Genomic DNA, 8941 nt, shown 5'->3' with positions numbered 1-8941 from the left:
CAATATCAGATTTAGCCTATTTATTAGTCACATTATTCAATATGATTCAAAAATCATATTATGAAAAAATTACATTTTTTGCCCCTAAAGTTTGACATATTTACAATTTTGCCCTTAGGCTCGTAAAATAAAATGTGTTCAATTTCTTTACTATCCATGCATAGCCAAATCATTTTCATGCCTATAGTAGCTCACACATTTCACAATTTCACACATTTAACTGATAAATTTCACATTTCACAAATTAGTCCATATTTCACATTTTCATCAAAAGTCTCTTAACAAAAGTTGTTCAACACACAAAAAGGTTTCATTTTCTTCCATTAAACTTCAAAAACAAAAATATGCTCTCATGAAAAAACTCTAGATTTCCAACCATATTGCAAATTAGTCCCTTACTTAGCTAGATTAAGTTACAAGGGTTCCAAAAACATAAAAATAAACAAAAATAAACACAAATTTCACTTACATGCAAAGGATTTAAGTTGCTGAAAATTTGAGCTTCAAAACCTCATTTTCTCTTGTGTTTTTCGGTGGAGAAAATGAGAAAAGAAATAAAAATGATATTTTTATTCCTTTTGTTTATTTTTTTTTCATATAATAACCTAATACCCACCTACCCATCCAACATCATAATTACACTCCATGTACATCCACTATATCTTTTAATGGTTTAATTACTCAATAAGGACCTCTACTTTAAATTTCTATAGCTATTTAACACCTTTAGCTAATAGAACACAACTTTTGTTCTTTTTACAATTTAGTGTCCAAACGTCAAAATTTTCGAACGAGATTTTCATGAAATCATTCTGTGAAATCGTAGACCATAAAAAATGCAATAAAAATAAATTTTCTTACATCAGATTTGTGGTCTTAAAACCACTATTTTGATTAAGCCCAAAATCGGGCTGTTACAACTCTCCCCCCTTTAGGGATTTTCGTCCCCGAAAATCTTACCAGAATGTGTTGCTTCTAACTCTTATGAATCAGTTTCACTAATTTCTAAGAATCACAAATCAACTTAACTTCGTATATCTCTTTCGAATAACCTTTGAACTTAAGAAAATAGTGTCAAATTTCTAAATTACTCTCTCAGGAACACACAACGTAGTTCATCTGCCAATTAAGAAGTTTGTACATACTAAAATGATCATACGGGTCTTTCTTTTTAGATGATTAACCGCAATTCAATTTACATCTTCCTTTTTAGAGATATAATAATCTCCATACGGAATAGATAGCAATGCTATCTCATAACTCACTAGTATTATCATTGACTGTATTAGTTTTGAATGCACTTGATTTTCAACTTTTATCTGTTAACATATCGTCATTTAAATATGAATCCAAAAATATCATGTTACATACGCCATCACTAGCAGTTCTACTTTATATAACTGCACATTTTATTACTCTTGGATGAATAGACATGTTACTACTGAGCCCCGTACAAAAACTTCTGCATAGGTTCTAGGTTCATCAATACGCAAATTCTATCTCGAAATAAAAATAATAATAGGAATAATGTCTGACCTGAAATTCAACATCAGAAGTAAACTTGCTCTGAACTTATTTATATTACCATTCACTATCACATTTATGAGCTTTTCAGTTTCACAGAGAAAACTTTGCTTTAGCATTTAATATAGCTAGAATTAGACCATCATCAAATAAAGTTAATCATATATCCAACTCTCACAAAATAAACAAAAATTTTCATTCAAGCATTTATAATCATACTTGCTTTCTAAAAAGGTAAATCGATAATTTCTCGTAATCCTTCAATATCTAAATCCATTGACAATTTCTTAAATTTTAGATCTTTTTCTGTAACATTAGATACTTTATACCAATAGAACCAGTAAACATATGACATTTGCTGTTGAACACCTATATCATCTAATTCACTATACCGACATAAAAGCGGCCGTCTCTAAATCACCAGTCGAATAGTTCCTTTTGATGTAACTTTAACCGTCTAAAAGTATAAACTACCTTTTCACCTTTTCCAACTTTGTTAACATGCACAGATCATTCAATCTTTCATAAATGTGACGACTTATCATTCAAAATAGCTTCAATTCATAATAACATCATCTGGTTAGAATAATTCTAATAGGCATATCTTAGTATCATACTCTCTAGAACATCAATTCTTCATTCTGAATGTACATCGATATACTTGTGAATACACAAAATCCATTTTCTTATCTGAGGATATACTTGGATATATATAACTCACATCACATTTCAACTGACCAGCTTGTTCTGACAAAACAACTAAGTCAATCTCAACTATCAAGTAATAACATATTAAAATGCTCCTTTTCACATGCTATTAAAACAATTCAAACACACAATCTTTCAAAATTCTCTTATCATGCTATCAAAGACCTTTTAAATTGTATGAGTTCATGGAAACAAATATCTTGCTTGAATTCATCGACTTTATTCAAACTTACATGAGGAAAGAAAACTACTATACAATTTAAGCTTGTACTCTCACCATTTATACCCTTGCCAACGTCAATTTCTTCCACGAAAAATAGAGAGATCCTGACACCAGAATCACCACATTCTAACTTTAGAATTCTATCGTAACAGAGATAATACACTTTCCAAATATTTATATATACAACAAAACAATATCCAGTCAAAATAGATGAATAATCTCACATAAATTTTATCACCGACTTCATTCCAACATATTAGGGTAAAATCCCAAAGAGATAAGGCAATGCCAATCATAAATCAAACAGACCATCAATAATTCATCTAACATTAAAGTTAGCTAACATTCTTACTCGATAAAAATTTCATCAGAAAACGGACATTCGCATGAACCCCTGAGGATGAATAAATATATATATACAGAATATTCAGGAGAGATCATCGTAATCTATTCAACCATAGCTGTTACACACAGAAATCTTTACAACTCAAACATCATTTTTCTAACTAATTCTATTACAATAAACCCTGTACTATTCCACTCACCAAAGAAAATCGATTCGGAAGAACTTTTATTAAACACATCTTTAGACTCCACAACTAACTGAGTCGTTTAGCCGAGACTAACTTCTTCTTTAACCATGACATTGAGTAATCTAAATGATGTTTAGAATAATCTGATATCTCTTTCAAACTGTATTCACTTATCAGACTATTTTCAATTTTGTTTGCATTACTAATTATTCTACCACTTTACTCTTTAGTTTCACACTTATGGACTTATTCAACATGATTCTCGTGAATCTTCATCATAAAAGCAACACTGGTAAGGGGGTGAGGTCATAAAGCCTCTACTTAACTCTCATAAATACACACATATAACTTTGCATTCATCATCAACATAATATCATCATAATCACATAGTTCATTCTTGGCAAATTAACACACTTATTTATTATACAATTGTTTTCTATCACTCACAATTTCAATCAATGAATTTACTCACTCAAGCTCAATATTAATATCTAATTATATCCCAACGCTTAGCTTCAGTTTTTCTTACCAACATTTGTTAAATTAAAGAACGTCTTACGGGTTTGAATACGTCGTTTAATTAATGCCATAATCCAACTATGGTCTTACTCATATCACAATGCTATAGCCTAGCTATGGTCTTACATGTCATCACGATGCCATAGCCTAACTATGGTCTTACACGAAGTCTCATATCAATACCATATCCCAGATATGGTCTTACACGAAATCACATATCGATGTCATATCCCAGATATGGTCTTATATGGGATCACATATTGAATCCAATGCCATCTCCCAGACATGGTGTTACATGGGATCACATATCGATGCCAATGCCATATCCCAGATATGGTCTTACATGGGATCACATATATTACCATGGTCCAACCATGGTCTTATCCGTCAATTCATCCTTGAACGATCGTACTCATCTCATACGTTCTACTTAATTTGATATTCCAATTCAATTTCCACACTATCATAATATTTGCAGTTCCATAAAAAAGTCATAAAACAAAACATTATATATGCTCTAATTTAACAATTAAACATGAGATTCCACTATGTGGACATACTGATTCTGCATTAATCAAACAAGCGTACATACACACATATTCCATCCATTGGGTAAGTTTAATTATCTTATTCACTTAATCAAATAGGTTAGGCACATAATATCATATGAATACCAACATACATGAATGAGCTTAGTTTCATTTCACTTTTTTCACGTTTCTCAACCTATGATCACCCATTTTCGTGTATAAACTGTAACATCCCAAAATAAGGCCTAGTCAGAACAGTGGTTTCGGGACCACAAATTCGACGTTGAAATATTTATTTTGTTGTTATTATGAGGTATAGAATATGATAATATGCATGTGTTAAAGTTTCAGGAAGAAATTTTATGAGTAAGGTGTCCAATTGGAAAATAAGGACCAAATCGAATAAATTGTAAAACTTGGATTGTAGAAGTTGTATGAATTTGCTTTAGATTATTAATTAGAAGGTATTAAAGATAAATTTTCCCAATTTCTAAGTTTTTGGACAAAAATGGGCATGTATGGATAAAATTTTAAAGAAAGGGCTTAAGGGTATTTTGGTCATTTGGTTAATTAATGAAATAAAATGGGAAAATGAAGGCAAAAATCAGCCATTCTTCTCCCTCATCCAGCCAAAATTCTCAAGCCCTCCATAGCTATGGTTTTCAACATTTTCAAGCTTAAAAGTAAGTGCTCCCAAGCCCCGTTTTTAATGTTCTTTGTATTTTTGAAATCCCGATAGCTTACTCTCTCCATTTCTACCTATATTTTGAGTTAGGGTTCATGTTTGAAAAATGACCCATGTGTGACATATTTATTTTTGATGTTTTACGGAGGAATATGAAAGTTGGATGTGTGTTAAACATCTTTTCTTAGGTGATTTTAATGAAAAACCCTTAAGAGGACCTTTTTGCAAGATGTGTAAAACGTGTAGTAGAAATGTGAAATAATAGAAAGATGTGGGCTGCCATAAGAGGGAAAAACATTCGGATAGGCTTGGGTAAGGTGAAAATTGCATGCATTTCATCATACGAGCCTAGAGACTAAATCGTAAATAATGTGAAAGGTTAGGGGCAAAATAGTCATTTTGTCCAGGGGTGAAATTTAGACTCAAAAAGTATAATGTGAGGTATTAATGATACATTTTTATTGTTATAGACCCTGAGGAACAAATTTTAGAGGTCGATCAAGGAAAAGGAAAGGTTTCGGAATAACCGAGATGCAAAACCGAAACGGATACTAGGTAGGTTTGAATAACTTAAAGTAAACTCATAATATATCTAATTGCATGTTTAATGAATGTATGAATATTGTATTTGATGATGGCATGAAAATCCATGAAATGTGTTATTAATAATGACATGATGATAAATGTCCCAGTTGAGGTTAAAAAGGAAGTTCGATGGGTAAACCATGATTTACATGTGACTTGAGATCCTGCATGTGTTACAGAAAGGATTTAGCCCAGACGGGTAATCTGTTGATCTCAAATATCGAAAGGATCTAGCCCGGACGGGTGTTCCTTGGGTGATCGAGCCTCCCAAAGAATATGTGTGCATTGTGGATTTAGCCCGGACGGGTAATCTGATTAGGGTCTAAATTTAGCCTGGACTGGTGATTCAGATCCAAGCTCATTAAGAGTGTTTGTCGCTATAAAGGATTTAACCTAGACTGGTAGTCCCGACATCACCTTATGAGTTGATATTACGGGGGATTTAGCCTGGACTGGTAATACCGCCGTAAGATGCGAGATTCGCGGGAATGCGTACATAAGATGATCGCTCTTATGACTTGACGGTAAATGGGTAATCCATCGAGATTTCCAAGAAAGTCAACGGGATTAAAATGAGATATAAAAATGAAAATGTTGAATGATGAGCTCATCTAAGACAAATTACATGGTGTATTGTTATGAGACTAACTTGTTGATTGAGTGCATGTGATAGGGAAACTATTTCATGCTTGTTGGTTTTATTGCCTAATATGGATGCATGCTAATTAATTGGTAAGTTTACTTTCCAGATATTCGGGCTTACTAAGCATGTGATGCTTACCCCTCTATTTTCCCTGTCTTACAAAGCTCGTGGACTCGTGAAGATTGGGAGACAGTTGGAGAGTCAACACACTATCATCTTGTCTAGCTTTGGTATACAGATACTCTTATTTTGTTCAATGGCATGTATAGGCCTTTTGTTATTTTGTTATATGTGTCATTTGATTAGCCAATATGAAAGCTTATAAAAGTATACATATTCACTTATATATGGCCATGGAAGTTGGCTCATGTTGGTTTAGGTTATGACCTACCAAATTGTGCATGTTATGTTCCAATGTTCTTGTGATGATTTAATATGGTGTATTACAATTAGTCATATGAAGCATGACCAAATTACATGGGGTGGTTAGGCCAGAATATTGGCAATGAATTAAGATAACGAGCCAATCTTAATTAAGTCACAAGTCATGGAAATCCTTAAGATAAATGGGACAACCTAGCTGTATAAAAACGTATGAGATGAGGATTACATGCAATGAGGTATATTAAGGTCATTTAAAAAGTATAATTAGACCATGTTAAGTGTTATTGAAAACTATAAGTGGATATGGTTATTAGAGGGTGACCTAAGGCTTGGAAAGTAGCCTAACAAGGTCCACACGGGTGGACATATAGGCGTGTGTCTAGGCCGTGTGTGACACACGGACCGCCCCATGAGTGTGTGAAATGGCCGTGTCTCCCCTGCACCTAAAAATATTAAGTCAGAATGCATGGTAGTAAACACACGGATAGAGACACGGCCGTGTGTCTCAATCGTGTGGAGGGTACGGCCTAACGGGGATAAAACCTATGATGGATCTTGTTATTATTATCTGAACTTTATGATAAATACTTGATTTGTTCTTAATTATGTGTTCTTAATGCTTGAGTTAATATTCTGGGTATTAATTCATGATTTGATGTGCTTATGCAGAGGAGAAATAGACCCTACCTAAGAGTAGATTTGGCATAATTAAGCAAAGTTGATCGGGCGCCTAGAAATAGGGTTACGAGATTTTGTCGAATTAGGGTGAAACCTAATATGGGAGTCCATAGATCGAGCTAATGCAACCCTAGAGTGTTAATTAGAGAAAAGCCTCGGTTATTCAATATAGGGGTTAGACGTTATTAGTCTTGAATAGGGATAATAACATAGGTTAGGGAGTCTCATGGATCAAGTCAAGTGAATAAATCATCCGGTTCAGAGTCAGGTAACAAGTGAAATCTAGGTGGATTCCTCCTTGGGTGTCGTCTTTATCAATTGCTTTTCTTCAAGTCTTTTTCCAAACTTTCTCTTTGCTTTGATTAAATTAGTTAATTAGTTTAGATAATTAGTTTAATAAACAAACCCTTTTATTCTTAGGCTAGATAATAAAAAGATAGTTATTACTAGTACTTTTGGTTCCCTTGGGTACGACATCCCGGTCTTGTCATTACCATACTATTGTTCGATAGGTGCGCTTGCCTTTTCGTCTTAATAATAGTTAGTCTAGGTTTGATCTTCATTATAAAAATTTATTACTTGTTATGAATCACTGTGATCAAGTTTTTGGCACCGTTTCTAGGGACCTGAAATATGAGGAACACTAAATTTTTATTACTTTAGCCATTTATTTTTCTTGCAATTTAATTTAATATTATTATTTATTAATTTACTTTGTTAATTTACTTTTTCTTTCTCTTGACAGGTTTTTATAGTTTATGACTAGAAGAAACCTGTCAGGACCCTTACTTTTTGACGAAGAAATCAAACGAACAGTTTGTAGAAATCAAAGAGAAATAAGGCGTAGTTTACGATACACAGAAAACAAATAAGAAGACAATACTCAACCTCCAACCGACGTGATGGCTAAAAACCAAGACAATCAGCTGCCTCCTGCAATTGCAGCTAATTAAAATCCTGCTCCACGTACTATATATGACTATGCTAAACCCTCTTTAATAGGAACTGAATCAAGTATAGTTAGACCTGCTATTGCTGCGAATAATTTTGAATTAAAACCTAACACTATTCAGATGATATAGCAGTTTGTTCAGTTTGATAGTTTGCAGGATGAAGATCCCAACACTCACTTAGCAAATTTCCTGGAATTTTGCGATACATTCAAAATCAATGGCGTTTCTGATGATGCCATCCGTCTTCGGTTATTTCCCTTCTCACTGAGAAACAAAGCTAAACAGTGGTTAAACTCGTTACCACGAGGGTCTATCACTACTTGGGAATAAATGACCGAGAAATTTTTACTAAAATATTTTCCACCGGCTAAAATGGCTAAATTACGTAATGATATCTCTTCTTTTGTTCAGATGGATTTAGAAACACTTTACGATGCATAGGAGAGATACAAGGATCTAGTGAGAAGGTGCCCTTACCATAGGTTACCTCTATGGCTGCAAGTTCAAACGTTCTAAAATGGTGTGAATCCCTCCACAAGACAAATGATTGATGCAACTGCTGGCGGAACCATCAACAATAAAACACAGGAAAATGCCTATGAATTTATAGAGGAGAGTTCACTGAATAACTATCAGTGGCAAGTTATAAGGACAAAGCTGACAAAAACAGTCTGCGTTTATAACATTGATTCAGTCACCATGCTCTCTAATCAGGTAGAACTTCTCAATAAAAAGATTGATAGTTTTCTTGGTTCTACGCAGGTACATCCAGTAATGAGGTGTGACTCAAGCGGAGGAGGTGTGCATACGGAATACCAATCCTTCAATCCTACAACTAAAGAAGAACAAGTCAACTATATGGGTAACAATAACTTTCGAGCTCAAAATAACCCATACAGTAATACCTATAATGCAGGTTGGAGGAACCACCCAAATTTTTCCTGGGGAGGTTAAGGGAATCAAAAGCCACAAAATC

At 33.7% G+C, this 8941-nt stretch overlaps 1 non-coding gene across 1 annotated transcript; it reads right to left on the bottom strand.

Moving 5' to 3' along the window:
* Positions 1–8343: 8343 nt before the first annotated feature.
* On the bottom strand, positions 8344–8450 carry LOC128292540 (small nucleolar RNA R71). Its single transcript, XR_008282525.1, has one exon. It is a non-coding gene; the product is annotated as a small nucleolar RNA R71 (small nucleolar RNA).
* Between the last annotated feature and the right edge of the window lie 491 nt (positions 8451–8941).

The sequence above is a fragment of the Gossypium arboreum genome, chromosome 4, assembly GCF_025698485.1.
Source record: "Gossypium arboreum isolate Shixiya-1 chromosome 4, ASM2569848v2, whole genome shotgun sequence".
NCBI classification, from domain to species: Eukaryota; Viridiplantae; Streptophyta; class Magnoliopsida; order Malvales; family Malvaceae; genus Gossypium; species Gossypium arboreum.
Note: the sequence above shows the minus strand (reverse complement) of the source record. Positions and strands in the feature narration are given on the sequence as shown.